This window comes from Nilaparvata lugens, chromosome 3 (assembly GCF_014356525.2).
Source record: "Nilaparvata lugens isolate BPH chromosome 3, ASM1435652v1, whole genome shotgun sequence".
NCBI classification, from domain to species: Eukaryota; Metazoa; Arthropoda; class Insecta; order Hemiptera; family Delphacidae; genus Nilaparvata; species Nilaparvata lugens.
The window spans coordinates 95407738-95424077 of record NC_052506.1 but is presented as its reverse complement, the minus strand read 5'-3'; the positions used below and the strand labels follow the sequence as shown (position 1 = coordinate 95424077).

Sequence of the window (16340 nt, the reverse complement as noted above, 5' to 3'; positions counted from 1 at the left end):
ACATGACATGAACACCGATGTTTCAATTCAAATTTGATTTTTTCCCTTATTTGCACGATCTGTTTCTGCATAAGATGTTTTTTGTAATAATTTTCAAATCTATAGTAGGAAAATAATGTTTTTAATTTTTCGGAGAAAAATACAACAAAGACAAGAAAAATAAAATCGATTGAACAATCGTTTCAGAACAAAAATTGAGTAAGAGTAAAATATATGAATTAAAGTAATGAATAAATGATATTTCAATACCCGATCCTCAACCGGTACACGGTAAGTTATCATTTATGACCGTTTTCGCTCACATTCAGGAATGCTGAGTACCACATTTAGCATCAAACGTTGCAAGTTTAGCGTTTTTATCCGGTATTCAGTTCTGTGAGCTGTTACCGCGTGTGTGGTTTCACTGAGGATTTATATCCCAGGTCAATAACACTCTTCCTCACCTGAGAGATAGGTATACCGTACAGTTTATACCTATAGTTGGAATGAGTTGCTATATAATTCACCCCACTTCCGCTTGGAGATCAGTCAACAGTGACCGAAACATGAATATTCCACTGAAGCATTTAGTGCCTCTCATTACCAGGCTTAGCTCGCTTTAATCACAGAATTACAGTCAAGTGTTGGCTATTTCAACCTTGTTGGGTTTTAGAATATATCTGACTGAAACGGTTTGTGAAAATTGCTGAATTTATGTTCACAATGGATTCAAATTTGAATTATTTAAACCAGCAATTGACAGTTTACTTCAAGTCTTCAAATTTTGATTCAATATTTAGTTGAGCTACAAAAATTGAATCTTTTTGATGTTTGAAAAAATATGATACATAAATTGATATCCACCAAAATGATTCAATGACTTTCAACACACCTCAAAAGTGAAGACCAAAAAATTTGGCACATCAATCGATGTAGTAACTATTCACTCTAAGACTTCGTGATGTTCTAGTACACATCTTCCGTTCCCATTCTTTCCACACTTCCTCCTCTTATCCACTCTTCCACCCTCTTTACATCATCGCAATACAATGTTTTGACATAATATTATCTAATTCGTAATTTCTACATAACTTAAAACAACGAAATACTCGTAATGCACTTTTGCATTTTATACTCTCTATGCCGGTATATTCACGTAATTTGTGTGACATAAGTCTTCTCCTTCTTCATTTATTCTTCTTCTTCTTTTTGTTCTCGTTCTTCATTTCCTCACCACCATATTCTTGTCCTCCTCCACCTACCACTCTTCCTACTCTTATTTTTTCCTCCCTCCTAACATTCCTTTAAAAATTAAATCATTTCTCTTGTTGTTGTTGTTCTTCTTCTTCTTCTTCTTCTTCTTCTTCTTCTTCTTCTTCTTCTTCTCTTCTTCTTTTCTTTTTCTTCTTCTTCTTCTTCTTCTTCTTCTTCTTCTTTTCTCTTCTTCTTCTTCTTCTTCTTCTTCTTCTTCTTCTTCTTCTTCTTCTTCTTCTTCTTCTTCTTCTTCTTCCTCTTCTTCTTCTTCTACTAATTCTTCTTGATTGTCATTAAATTTACTCCCTCCCCTCCTCCTACTCATCCTTTCCCTTCTATCTCCATCACCCCTTCCACATTCCACGTTATATCTTTCTCTCCCACGTCCTTCATCTTCTTCCTCTCTTACATGTGTTTACTGACTCATTTTTCAGTTGAAGAGAGACGTACAAGTACCCAAGTACTTAGGGATAACGCACCCTTCCCAAGCAGAGCACACTTGAGAACTACACACCTTCTTCACATCCCCCAAAAATGTTCTTCACATGCCCCAAAAATGTTACCATCTTCATTTCACATTCAAGGGTGGAAACACTAGAAGTCGGTTATCTCACGATTCAACATCACCATACATTCCTTGTCCTGGATTATTATCTCAAATAAAAGGCCTGACCGCGTGCATCAAGAATTTAAATGCTCATGTTAATGTTTATATTTAACTTTTAAAATATTGCGTTGATGTGCATGGTGGTCTCGTTAGGTTGAAGGGTGTGTATTCATGTACTAATATTTTAGTACTATTATTTAATACTTAATATTTTCATATTTTCAGTTTCAAAAAGAAAATAGTTGATGTGACGCTGAAAAGAACCCTACTTCGGACAATTCATTCGGCTAAATCTATTAACAGAAAACGTTTTGGGCTAGCAACTCCTCTATCTTCTCAATATTGTAAGGTTTGTGACTTATAATGAAATTATAATTAAATGAATCACAACTTATTGAGGACTTTTGAACAGGTTAAACACATGATAAGCTTTTTCCAGAAAGCTGGAGTGGTTTTCAAACAAGCTGACAACCCTTGTAGCACAGGTCGCTTGTTAATTTTTATTAATTAAAATTATATTATTATTATAAATATATATATATTATTAAATATATTATTAGTAGAGAATTATATTATTCTACATGGATAGGGACTCTATTCCTTAGCTTTCACATTCAATTTGAAAGCTACAAAGTTTAACCACAGAAGAAGGAAAGATGTTCCTTACTCGGTGGTTTAACTATGAATGTTGACTGTAGTCTCCTTCACAAGTTCTTACTCGTTCCCAGAAAAAGGGTTCTCTCACAACTAGATACACTAGGGTATGAATGAACTTCTAGTATGTTTCACAACTCTTTGACAACGTAAAGTAAACAAACAAGAGTGTAGCAGCACCTGAACCGAGGTGGAAATTTATTGCAGCCATATAAAGCAAGACAATAAACTCCAATTTATTGTTGCGGCGTAAAGAGCAAGTTTACGAGCTTTTAAGGCGTATGAAAGGCAATTCGATTCTGCAAAGAAGTTTGGGCTTGAATTCCAGGGCGCAGAGGACACTTCAAATTGAATACAACATAAGGCCTGTTTCGAAACTCGAAATAGTTGTTTTTCTCAATGAGTTTTTCCCTTTCGAAGAGGAAGCCAGGTTTTGGTTAAAAGTAGGCCAAGTTTATGCTTGTGTTTGATATTATTATCTTTCACGTTTTATTCAACTATTTTAAGGTCTCTGTTGATGAAGAAACCCAAAGTTTCATTTATCTCGTACAACTAAATTGTCATTTTCCAATTTTTCAATTCATATTTTCCTCAAATTATAAGGATAAAATGTAATTGTCTCTGATGTTCGTCTTTCGAACGAGAAATAAAAAAATCCTTTCTCAAGGAAAACTCAAGATAGTCCAACTAAAGAAATTCTTTATTTCTCTTTCAAAAGACAAATAATGTGTTTCAAATAATAAAATTACACATAGAATTGATTGATTTTATAGCAACTCTATATCATATACTCATATCCATATATTCATATAATACTCTACATTGTAAGGTTCATATTCGTGTTGATGAACGATTTACATGATCCAATTTAGCCGAGAGCAAATAGTAACTAACCAAGCAACCAAGTACCAGAATGATAGGCTGCTAATTGGTTGATATAGGATTATATTATGTGAAGAATTATTTTTTAGACAAGTTTACTTCTAAATAAGGCACCTAGATATCAACTCTGAATGAGGCGCTGCCCTTAATAAGGGCAGTATGAACAATCTAAGTTTAACACTAATCTAGGATTGATCGCGCATTAATATAAAGTTTACATCAATTTAGTATAATGTGTAACATTCTGAGTTGAAACCACCGTTTCCACTAACACACTAAAACTGTGATTGATTAGTACTAAATTTATTGTCGTGTTTGAAGAAAAATAGTCTTCATCTCACGAACTGATCAATAAAATAACCAATTAATCAGGTATCAATTCACAATCAGTCTACACCAATTGAATAAATACATCACGTTTATCAAGAATGATACTGTCAGCTGCAACCACAAGGGCCGTTTCAATTTGAAGAAATTAAGCCAAAAAAAACTGTGACATCAAATTATTTAATGATTCATTATCCCTCGTATCCTAATGGAACTCTACAATGTGCATGCGATGGTCTACAACTCACCAACCTTTATGACAAACTTATGACTTATGACCAACACTTTATGATGCTCTCTCGTGAATTATTACACAAACGGCAGGTAATTTATGGGGTTCAGTGAGAATACGCCTACTAACCTCAAACGCGTTTCCATGTTGGTCCATCTGCGTTTTAGGTTACGTTTTACGTTTAATGCAAAACGGGGTGTATACTTGAAGTTGCACTTGAAACACGGTCAAGTGATGCAATGTGAAATCAAGTGAGCCTCTACTCCACCAAGTGCTGAACTGCAACTGACAAACTGAACTCGAGTGCGCGGGTTTTCAACTGCTGCACTGCTCTGTGGTCAGGTGGAAACATGGTATAGCACTTTTGGCAGCATCTAATAATAGTCTGGGATGCAGCCTGTGACAAGAGCAGGAGGCTGGTGTGTTATTATGGCCATAGCTGTCACAGTCATTTAGTGAGACTGTTATGTGAGGTAGTGTTCAGTGAGGCAGGTAGATGTAACAAGCAGGCTGACCCGAGTCCGAGGACAAAGAAAGTGTCACTGATATGTGACGTACAACAACAACAAAAGTGCGAATGTGGTATCATGAGAAAAAAGCTGTTCCATCTACCACACAATATAGAAAAGTACTTTGTAATAGTTATTATCAACGAAAATCCAAATTAAAATGCCTCATTAAATTATTAATTCATTAGCATTTGAATTGCAATATCTTAGTAATTTCCATCTGTAATAATCATAGCACTGTCAAGAAAAAAGAAATATTACATTTATTTTTTGGGTAATAATTGAATGGAGAGTGGAGAGAGTCATAAAGTGTTGTTCATAAGTAATGAGATCGTCTATGTGTGAGATGTATCATAAAAGTTGACTAGTGGTAGACTATTGCACATTGTAATATTCCATCAGAAAGTTTTCTCTTCAATAATAGAGTGATAGTTACTACAACACACTATGTGAATTATTATAAAATAGTACTTTACAACAAATAATAGTGATAACCATAGTTGAATTAGAGTACTTTTACTTTGTATCACTGTTTCTACAAGATACCTATGATAGCTGAGGTTAAAATGGAAAATGTAGGAGAGATTTGTAGGCTCAACTCTGCCAGAATTTCAGAATTACTCTTAAACCTTCACATTTGTCTAGAGTTTTTATGGAATTGGAAAAACTTATTTCCAACCAAGTATTTTTAGTGAAAAATTAAGCATTTCTTTGTGGGGCGAGAATTCATCCATACCAGTTGATTCTGAACCATTCATGCATTTTTTATTTGAATAATGCTGAAGCTTGCTTTTCAATTCTCATAGCCGCACTTACATGCTCATATAATCCTACCCATAATATACTCCAGCAGACATTCATTAGAAGGCGCTTATAGTAAAAATACTTATTAGAAGACTAATATAGTAACAATACTTTTTGAAAGGGGTTGTTGACCAGTTATAATGAATATTCTGTTTTCATCGAGTAATTTCCACGTGAATAGTTTGGTATTGAATAATACTGTTTGGTCATAGCTCTACTGTTTAACTATGTTTCATACGAAATTTGCTATTGAAGTAGTAATTTATTTACTAGAATACAAAATATTTAAGTGAAGGGTCGTTCGACTATCCTCATTTTACTTTATCAACATGTCTACCTACACTCTCAAGAATCTCTTACTTCACATCTAAATGTCTAGACTTCCATGAGACTCTTGAAGTCCAGACTGAAACTAAACTGGAATTTAGTTAATCACAACCCTGATCATATCACGTGGCCTCTCGGCGCATGCGCTTGCGTGACGAATATGGCAAAGCGCAACGTTGGATGACTATGATTGCTGTTATTACCGACAGAGTGACAGATTCATTTTCTATCTGTCAGCATTGGTTTAATGGGAAGCATTGATGTAATTCATAAGGAATGCTTAATAAGACGCACTTCGAGTTGTCAGTATTGGCTGGTCGAGTGGGAAGCATTGACTATTATTTATAAGGAATTCTGTCAGTTTGAAATGAATTTGGAGATTCGTCTGCGGAGTCAGACGCAGGTGCAGTCGACTGGAGTGGAAATTCTGTATGAGAATGAGTAGAAAGTCAAGAGAAGATGAGGAGGAGTGTCAATGTGGAAAGAGAAAGTTGTGAGAGAGAGACAGAGAGTGAGAGTTGAGAATGATGATTGAACACTTCGATCAAAATGCAGCACCTGTTTGCTGCCGAAGAAGGAGAAGATGAAGAAGAAGAAAAGGAAGAGGGAAAAATTTACAGAAAACTCTATCCATTTGATACAGATATTATTTGGCTCAAACTTGTTTGGGAAGTATTTTCTTCTTCTTTTTATTTAGTATTTTATCTTAGTATTTTATCTTCTTGTTCGTTTTATTATCTTTTTTCTTCTTCTTTTTCATACCTTTTGTTTTCTCCCTGTTTTACTCCTCCTTCTACTTTTATTTCACCTCCTTCTTCCTGTCATTCTTCATCATCAGCTTCTTCTTCTTTTTCTTTCTCTTTGTTTTCTTCTATTTGGAGAAGGAATTGTGAAAAGCCAACCATCGGATATGTCCATTCTCATTCTATTCTATCCGTTTCTCTTCCCTTGATTCATCTTCTTCTCCTCATCCTCCTTCTTCTTCTTCTTCTTCTTTTCTATCTTCTTCTTTATCTACTTTCAACATTTCCATAGATTGATGCCAAATTAATCATACAGATGGTGAAAATTATGGAAACAGCTTAATATTTCTTTCACAAGGATGATTTGACAGTAGGTTTCATCGGGGATCCAAGTAACAGGGTTGCATCTATGGATGCGAGAGCAAAGCAGGAAGAGAGAGAGAGAGCGAGTCAGAGAGTGAGAGAGAGAGAGAGTGAGAGAGTCTCAGTCTAAATCATAGTATGTGATTGAGATAAGGTGTGGTAAGGCTAGACTAATTGGAACTATCGCTCTAGGGAGTGATAGGCGGCTACTCAGCTACACTATACACAGGAGGAATAGTGCAATTTGACTATGATGACGACAATGATGATTTAGATGCTGCTGATGATGATGATGCTGCTGCTGATGATGATGATGAAGCGGATGATGAGTAGTGTTGCACACTGTGGTCCAATTAGACAGTAAGGCCACTATACACTGCTCAAGCGTCGGCTAATAAGTGCTCAGCTCTAATTAATTAATCCTTTGTGACCAGTGTGTGTCGGCCTTATTTGCAGCTACTTCCACAATTTAATTAGCCAAGAGATACAGGTGTGATGATCACCTATGCTTAGGTTGGGTCTAGCTACAGAGTGCAGGCATGGGTGAGTCTAGCACCAGCTACAGAGTGAAGATATAAAAATACTCAAGCGATCTCTTTTTCTTTAGGGCTACTCTTGAATATAAATAAAATTAGAAATCTAAGTACCCTTTTAAAATTGTTCAATCACGACAAATTTCAACTGTATGATACTATCAAGACTCGATAATGCCATTATATAGCTGAAATTTTTTGGTGATTGAACAATTTTAAAAGGGGACTTAGATTTCGAATTAATTTGTATAAAAGGTACTGATGCCTATCGACTGATGAATAAAGTGTGTAACGTAGAAAGCTGTAGTGAGACTCACATTATGAAGGCAGTTGGAATAATACAGGTAGGACGCCATAGTTGTCTGTTTTCTTATTTCCACCGCCATCAATAGTAGATAGCAGTATTTCAAGTTACCCCGGTATATCAGATATGAGATTTATTGTTAATTTCATGAATAATGATCAATTATGTATCAAATATATTATATTTACCAAAAAGAATGGAACTGTTTATTTTGGTTAAAATCCGTTTTGGTCGAATGCCTGTTGTTTTCACCTGGATTGTATCTATTGTCTATGAATAAATAAATAGATGAATATTTATATTCTTTTATGATTCGATAATAAATTTTCATGATTAAGACTAAATAATATTGTTATGGTTCATCATATTTTCAGATAGTCAACAAATGATTTGTTGTGCAACTATGTGGAGTTAGAAAAGGATAGAGCTATCTGCTTTGTCTCATGACAGATTAGCATAGAAACCAATGCCAATCAACTGATAATGCTAACTTTCTCACTTTGGTGAGTGGGACAAGGGAGAAACAGTCATGCAATACAAACTTTATTTGTCGTCATATGAAACTGCATCAAGGGAGCAACGCTCCAGCAGTATATGACACGTCAAAGTAAGAAACACATCAAATGAAGCTACATGAACAGAATATTATTTGTTTTGATTTATTTCAATTCACCGGAATTGAATACGAGTAGTTCTGTGAACAGTAGACCTCGCGCAGTTATAAACCGTTATACTGTCCATCAGAGTAAATCCTGTCTGAATGTCATATTGGTGTGAAAATGGCTAATGGCTGTTGGGGTTGGTGTATCAAAAATAATAACATCAAAAGCTAGTATCCTTCAAGACATACACTGGCATCAGGACAGCCCAAGTTCAAAGCAGAGAAAGTTCGAGAGACAATACTATGTTATTGACGTGACAACGTCTTATAAATTGGTTTGCCGGGTGACACTTCAAGAAACTGTGTTACGTTCCCACGTTATGCGCCACAATGAGAGCGAGTGAGAGCGTTCGTTTCGGTTCACGGTTGTCTGGAAAGAGCACGAATAGGAGCAGTGGCGAGCAACGCAGCAGCAACCCAAAGGTATTCACCTGGAGAGAGAGTGAAACGGAGCAGTCAACCTGCGCTGGCGCCGCAAGCAATCTCCTGCGACTGCGCCACTACTTGGTAAATAGGTTATGTGAATAAGTATAAGTGAATAGGTATAAGTGTAAGTATAATAGGTATAATTGAATAGGTTATGTTGTAGTAATCACAATTTTGTGGTAGTTTTCAATCACAAAAGTAGTATAAATCGTTTCTCAGCCAATAATAATTTGTTTACTTGAAAAAATGAGCGCGACTTGCTCATGAAAAAATTGAATCGAGCACAGTTAGCCCGCCTATTTTAGTTATCAATTGCATGCGTTATTGCACGCAATCAATGGTTCATTTATTTATTTATTCACAATGGAGACAATGGGTTTCCCCAAATATGTCTCCTTAACAATAACAATTGTACAGATATAAATGAAAAAAGAAGAATAATGATAAAAATGATACGAACTTATGCAATAATGAATACCGGTAATACAAACAACAAAAATACCACCAATTCAAAAATGAAAAATAAAAAGATTTCAAATAGTTATGAAAAAAGTATAAAAAAACAAATTGGGAATTCAAAATTTATAAAAATTGAAGAATATAATAATAAATACGGTAATGAACAAAAATTTTATCAATAGAATAAAAACATTTATAACTGAACGACGTCCCAAACCATAAGCAAATCGACACTGATACACCAACTATTTATTTGTATTGATCTATTGATCAGATCATGCTTACACAAGATTTAATTATCATAAACACTTTCCGGAATTTAGCGCGAGAAAACCAGAAGACATCTAGGCGCCCAGACAAGCTGTTATAAGTTCTTTGCATCCTATTATTATTATTATCATTAATAGTGCATAAAAATTGCATTCAATGAGGGATGAAATGAGGCATGCAATTTATCGTCTACACAGCTGTTGATTTTTTACCAAGTTACATTGAGATATTGAATTGCATGCGCCATAGCATGCAATTTATAATCAACTCGACAGCTGATTTATGATGAATAATTCTATAGTCTGATTTTTACTCTAATATTAACGACGTATGAAGGAGGCTCCTTTTTCCTTTTATATTATCCTTGAAATGCAAAATTTCCAAAAACCTTGTATATACGTCGACGCGCAATTTAAAAAGGAACATACCTGTCAAATTTCATGAAAATCTATTACCGCGTTTCGCCGTAAATGCGCAACATATAAACATTTAAACATCAAGAGAAATGCCAAACCGTCGACTTGAATCTTAGACCTCACTTCGCTCGGTCAACAATTTATTACAAAATTATATTTTATCAAGAGCTTAATATCGTATTCTTATAATTATAAATAGTGAGTGTACCAAAGATAAGCGGAAGGATAAACTCGATAACACTTTCTTGTAAGGAATCCCGACAGACTGACACGTGGAACAAGAAAAGTTACAAAAAATGCAGTTGAGAACGAGTTAGAGTACTTGTCCAACCATAGTGACATTCAACACTTATAGGGACCCACATATTATATGATAAATAGAACTGCTTCCAAATATCTTTCACGATATATAGAAATTCATTTCTTCCACGATATGAAGAAGTTGGTTCTAGATGACTTTCACGATAAATGCTACTAAATTTCTTCTGATTAGCGCTCATTAGAAGTTGACATACAAGTCTGTACTTTCTATTAGATGAAAGTAGGCCTTACATCCACTTGCCAAGTTGTGTAAGTCCGTATTGGTTCTTTCTTTTATCAAGATTTCTTCGCATCTCACTATGTTTTAAATTATGGACAGGAGACTCTTTCACTTATTTGAGAACAAAGCACTGTACATAGAACGGTGTCTTGCTGATTCATGAATATTAATCTTGAAGACGCCTTTCACTTCTCATAAAATTTACGGTGTATTCATCTCTCATTAATAATTTCTTCAGTATCACTAGTTGGCAGTTTTTATTAAAACCGTTATTTGTAGTATATAAGAAGTATCATACTATGAGTACTGAATAAGATATAGTGCCATTCTGCCATAGATGATACTAGAAAAAGGATTGTACTATTCCTGTCTATGACTTAAAATAAGACACGTGTCACACTCCAGTGATTCAAATCAATACTTGACTCCTTATGATGAAGGGGAAAAGTCAAACCGTAAACCTACACTTTGCATATGTTGTGATTCATTCTGATGTGATTACAGGGGGAACTATACTAACAAAGTTCTTCCACAACCGAATGTGCTCTATACAAGAGATTGTACCAAACTTCTATAGTTTGAAAAACAACACAGGTTGTACGTAGTCTAACGATAATAAGATTCTGTCAATACTGTATAGTTTTCAGTATTACATGAGTTAATGGAAGATGCTTATGGAACAATTTTCAATTGTATCATAGAATAATATTATAACTATGTTTTTTCGTGAGAATAGATGTTGAAAATGTTGTAATGTCTTTGCTTTATTTTGAAATGATACCACTCCATGTCTGAGACACTCATAATGGATCAGAATTAGCCGACTGGTGAGGAGCGTCTAAAAGGAGGTGTGTCTTATGTGAAGCAGCCGGTCACCAATCACAAGCGAGCAACGTAACATAGGTCCGCCCATCCTATCGACCAATAGGAATGCTCCTTACTGGCGTTGTCATGATACAGTATCATGATCTCGAAATGCACTTCTGAATAGTTCTGGTATGGTTTATGATTCCAGCCTTCATTCAACTGATATTTATCATCTTTATTTGAATGCATCTTTTACTGAATGCATCTTTATTTGCTCTAATATTGAGATTGTAATAAGAATATCAGTGAGTGTGAGTTTTCAGTTGAGGCATTATCATTTGACGAGTCACTATCACTTAATAACTGGATCTCGGGAGAAGACATTTCCCATTCCTTCGAAAGAGAATACCTAATTAATTTTCATCCATCCCTCTTCCGGGTAACTAATAAGTAGTTGATAATTGGAGTTTTTCCACTCTAAGCAACTAATCGAGGAAAACTTAATCCCAAAGTAGTGAGCACCAAAGCGCATTTCAAGTCCCTGTTATGAACTTGAAAGTTGGAGAGGCGACATAAAGTGTTTTAATGAAGTTTTATGAACTTGATGCTTAGCTGTGCGCTTTTCTCGTTTTATTTATGGACTTGGAAGGATGGTGCTATAATAACCTCGTTCATAAACTGGTGACCTATTTATGGTGGTATATATAACACCTCTTTCTCTCACTTTATATCTACGTACTGTTTTAACTGTATGTATGGCAATTCCAGTCCTTTATTGCAATATGCTACTCTATTATAAAATGACCCATATTTCAGGATTTTCCGAGAAATTGCCATACACCCAGCAATGAGTTTTCATCAATAAGTTTTATCACGACAAGGCACTTAAAAAGATGTTTCTTTATGAGGTTAGTAACTCTTGTTTTATCGTGTTGATAGCATTTTAGTATGGGAATCAAAATGATCATCGTTAACTTCCTCCACCTGACAATATGACTCAATTATTAACAGTTACAATGGGAGATGATAGCTTGTTGGATTTGAAATTATGATTCAGACTGGAGACTATCAACTTTTGGGACTACCACGTTTTTGTTATTTGATTGGGTATTAACTCATGTAGCCTATCTAATAATGTAAAAATGTATCACTAATGTATGGCTCTTCAAATCTTAGATAATAATCTATGTGAATGTGAATCTTTGTCACCTTTCCTATAATCATCCAAAAGCTAACGTCGACTGTTTTCAACTATTGTGTCACATCATCACTAAACAGAGTTTTACTGAAAATTCAGAAGATTCATGTTGGATTATCCTGAAATTTCATTTATCTGTCTTTTACATCTTTTAACATTTTACATTCATTCTAAAGTATATTTAATAAACTCACCAAAGGAATTATCAACCATCTTATGAACTCAAAACAATTAATAAGAATTCTAAATTTTTATTCAACTTTGTTCGGGAAAAGAAAAGGGTTTGTGTTGACATCTGCTTCAATGTCAGTTTGAAGACCAACATTGAGTATATTCTCAAATAAATTTATGAAAACGGTAGCTGGAATTCAATGATTCATCATATAATAATATCAATCAATTTATATATATATATAAACTATCAAAAATTCTATAATATCACTTGAAGCTACTTACCAATATCCTTCAAGTACGGCAGAAAACACTAATAAATTATTCACTCCACTAGTTATCCACATTCACTGAGTAATTTCGTTAAGATTAGGCTTTCAAATCGATACTACAAAACCTATTTTATTCAAACGCGCAATCATGTGGAAATCACAAAATCAAAACAAAATGCTCATCCACTCCTACACAAAAGATTACATTTTAATGTTTCAAAAAGATTAATTAAAAAATCACAAGCAAAAGAATACGCGGATTTTTATCACTAGAAATTATGCTTGAATTTGATAATCTCAGAATCAAATCTTGACGAAGATTTTTCAAACACAATTTTCAATAACGCTCCTCTAGAAACGTGAGCATTCTATTGAGGAATCCCAACAGGTTCACCCAAACAAGTTACACTGACACACTCCACTAGACGCATACAAACACCACCACAAAAAAGGTTATGTCACGAAGTGTTTGGGGTCTGACAGACCTCGACGCGTGCGCGCAAGGGTCTCACAGACCACGACGAGGAGGTCACTATCCTTCGATTCAAAACGAAGGATCACTTCGAACTGATAGTAAGTACTGCGTAGCGTATCAAAGTTGAGTTTGAAACCGGTTTCGGGGTCTCGTAGACCACGGAGGGGACTGCTAGACCGCGGACACTCAGACCGTAGCTTAGCTGCGCGCAGACTGAAGCGTGGAAGAGGCTCTTCGGCGTATACTAGTGGAAGTAAGGCCCCACTACACGAAAATACTACTAGTTCGTAGTGAGGCCTTCTCTCGCAGGAGCGTCTACGATGGACTTGGTTTGGTTCAGGGGGGTTACGGATTGAGCGGGGGAGGGGTAGATGACCTTGAAGCACAAACCGTCAGAGGAAGTACAGGTGAGTGAGTTTAAGGAGAGGTGTAGGGTGAGAGGAGTTCCCTAAGTACTATGTCACTTGCGGGGTATACATGAGTTAGTTGGAGTCTTATCGTGTGTTATGGTGTACACTGTACAGTAATAGCAAGGAAAATAGAATGCATCATATTCTTATCCTATTTCGTCATAGTATGTTTATAGACTTATAGTACTCGTAATCAGAACTATGGAGTTGTGAAAAGTATCATCTATAATATTCAAGAGATCTTAATTCACGAGATTGATTTAGGGATACAAAATTCAAAGTCATACATACCTGGAGTAAGCATTCATTGAAGACGGTATGATTTGGTACTCTCCATTACAATATCGGCCAACAGCTCAAAAAGGAGCCCTATGATAGTGATTTAAATCTTATGATAACGTATTTAAAATTAACGTATCAAAAGTGTCATGATAGCATGTAACGTAACGAGCGGTAATCGAATTTTCAAAATATGTAAGATATTCTTTATTAGAGAGATTGTTGAAGATAATAGATGCAGTTGAATGTTCAATCTAGTTGAAAGGTATTCATTGGACTTTTTGCCTTTTGCCTATTCATTGCCTTTTGCCTTTTGGACTTGAGGCAGACGGCTGAGCATTCTTGAACTTCACCTGACAGACCTAAACAAACAAACAAACAATAGCAATCAACATGACTACAAACAAAATTTATGAATCAAATGTCTTTGAAAACAAGTCAATGTCAAATGTTAAATCAGATTATCTTGCTTCATGTTCAAGATTCTAATTTACTTGAGAATTTAATTGATAATGATGCAACAATCGAAACTAGTTTCTCTAGTAAGGCAATGTTTGTCATTTTCAAGCTGTTTCATAAGTTTATTATGAATATTCACTTTTCACCACCATATCACCTTTTTTATTACAACGAGCATCATTTATTTCTTAGCTTTAGTATCATAGAAAGAATGATTCGCTACTTTTCAATCTTCTTCAAGTTCTTCCAACGTCCTACTGTATTTATTTGATACCTTGATCTCAACTCATAACTTCTTCATAAATGTAGATGAATCTACAGAGATATAAGTAGAAGTCTGCCATGAATTGCATTTTCAAAGTTCTACATAGGGCACTCTGTGATATTTCACGTTTGAATGAATAAATGAAACAAATCCACATAACTGATTATGTAACTCACAACCAACCACAACTTATCAAATTTTGTTCTCATTTTTCTTCTATCATTCCCACAAAAGTTAACTGAAAAAAACCACACCAGATGGTAACGGACAAACGTAATGGCGACCACAAAAATCGAATTAAAATTCTTGTTCCTCCCACATCTAATCTCATTCAATTTCGGAAACCGCAGCTCGCAGAAATTAAAACCTTGGGGCCATGAGCTGTGGAGAGGCTAATTTACGCTAAGTAAATCAAGCAAATAACGGAAAAATGCAAATCATTAACATCCTTCCACGCTAATTGTCTCGCTAATTGCAGTTTAATTACTATATTTTTTATTAATCCTATCCTTCCCAGTGACGTTGATTATGTGAAGAAAATTATTAGGTTTGTGAGTTCTATTCTGAAATTGTTGAATCAACTGAATTCTTGATTAAGTCGGTATGGAGAAGTTTAGAAATAAATTCGACAAAATTGTCGGAGCTATTGAGAGAAGAGCACCTCCACAGAAAATAACGTACTTCAACGTGAGTAATAAATACGTGAGTAAATGAATTCCTTATTCCTGCTTTAAAAAATATGTTATGTAGTATAAATTGGGTTTTCTTGGCAATTCTTTGAGATCTACTCATCATGTTCTCAGCAATTATTTGATTCGTGGAAACGTTGGCGTAGTAGATATGCAGCTATATATAGCACAAAAGTATATTTTTATCAAAAAACGTATTAGAATGAGATTAGAGCAAGTTACTGTGAAAACATATTCAACAAAGTCAGGAGTGTTTCTTGAATTTTTACGCGTAGTTCTACAGAGCTTGAACTATACAGTGAAACACTTAGAAAGAACTACAGAGAGATATTATAGACAGAGAAAAAAAGAGAACTAGTGAGAGAGGGTCAGTGAAAGAGAGAGAGAGAGAGAGTTCAAAAGTGAGATCAGTGCCACTAGGACAACGTCCGTCCGTTAAAAAAAGGAACCGACAAAAACATTTTAACATTCGGTCCATGTCTAATCGGATAACAACAACACCTCTTCTCACCCTTCTTCCCCTACGCCTCTTCTCCTTCTTTCACGTTATCTTCTTCTTCATCATCTTTTTGATCAGTGTCACTCTTTCCGTCTTCACTATCATCGATGTACAAAGTCAGTCAAAACAGACTGACAAAAGGTACAAGACCAACAATAACAATAAGTGTGTACAGTCCAGAGTCTGGATCGTCTTCCATCCAATCTCTCAACAACATGAACGTTGAGGTCACCAGCGACACCTCTATTAGAACTTCACCTCCGCACCCCATCCACCCTGGAACCATAACAATTATTACTCCACCCGAACTCTACATCCGCCCAAACCAATCAAATACTGTACCAACAACTATCACCATTACAGCTGATTCTTCTTCTTCTTCTTCTTCTTCTTCTTCTTCTTCTTCTTCTTCTTCTTCATCATCATCATCATCATCATCATCTTCTTCTCTCTTCTTCTTCTTCTTCTTCTTCTTCTTCTTCTTCTTCTTCTTCTTCTTCTTCTTCTTCTTCTTCTTCTTCTTCT

At 35.2% G+C, this 16340-nt stretch overlaps 1 protein-coding gene across 2 annotated transcripts in view; it reads right to left on the bottom strand.

The window, feature by feature from the left end:
* The window catches only part of LOC111054882 (serine-rich adhesin for platelets), a 255970-nt gene extending 242546 nt beyond the window's left edge, over positions 1-13424 (bottom strand). For both annotated transcript variants that reach the window (XM_039425154.1, XM_039425155.1), the window contains exon 1: positions 12753-13424. The gene's annotated coding sequence lies outside the window, so the exon portion shown is untranslated. The remainder of the gene's footprint in view (positions 1-12752) is intronic.
* Positions 13425-16340: the final 2916 nt, after the last annotated feature.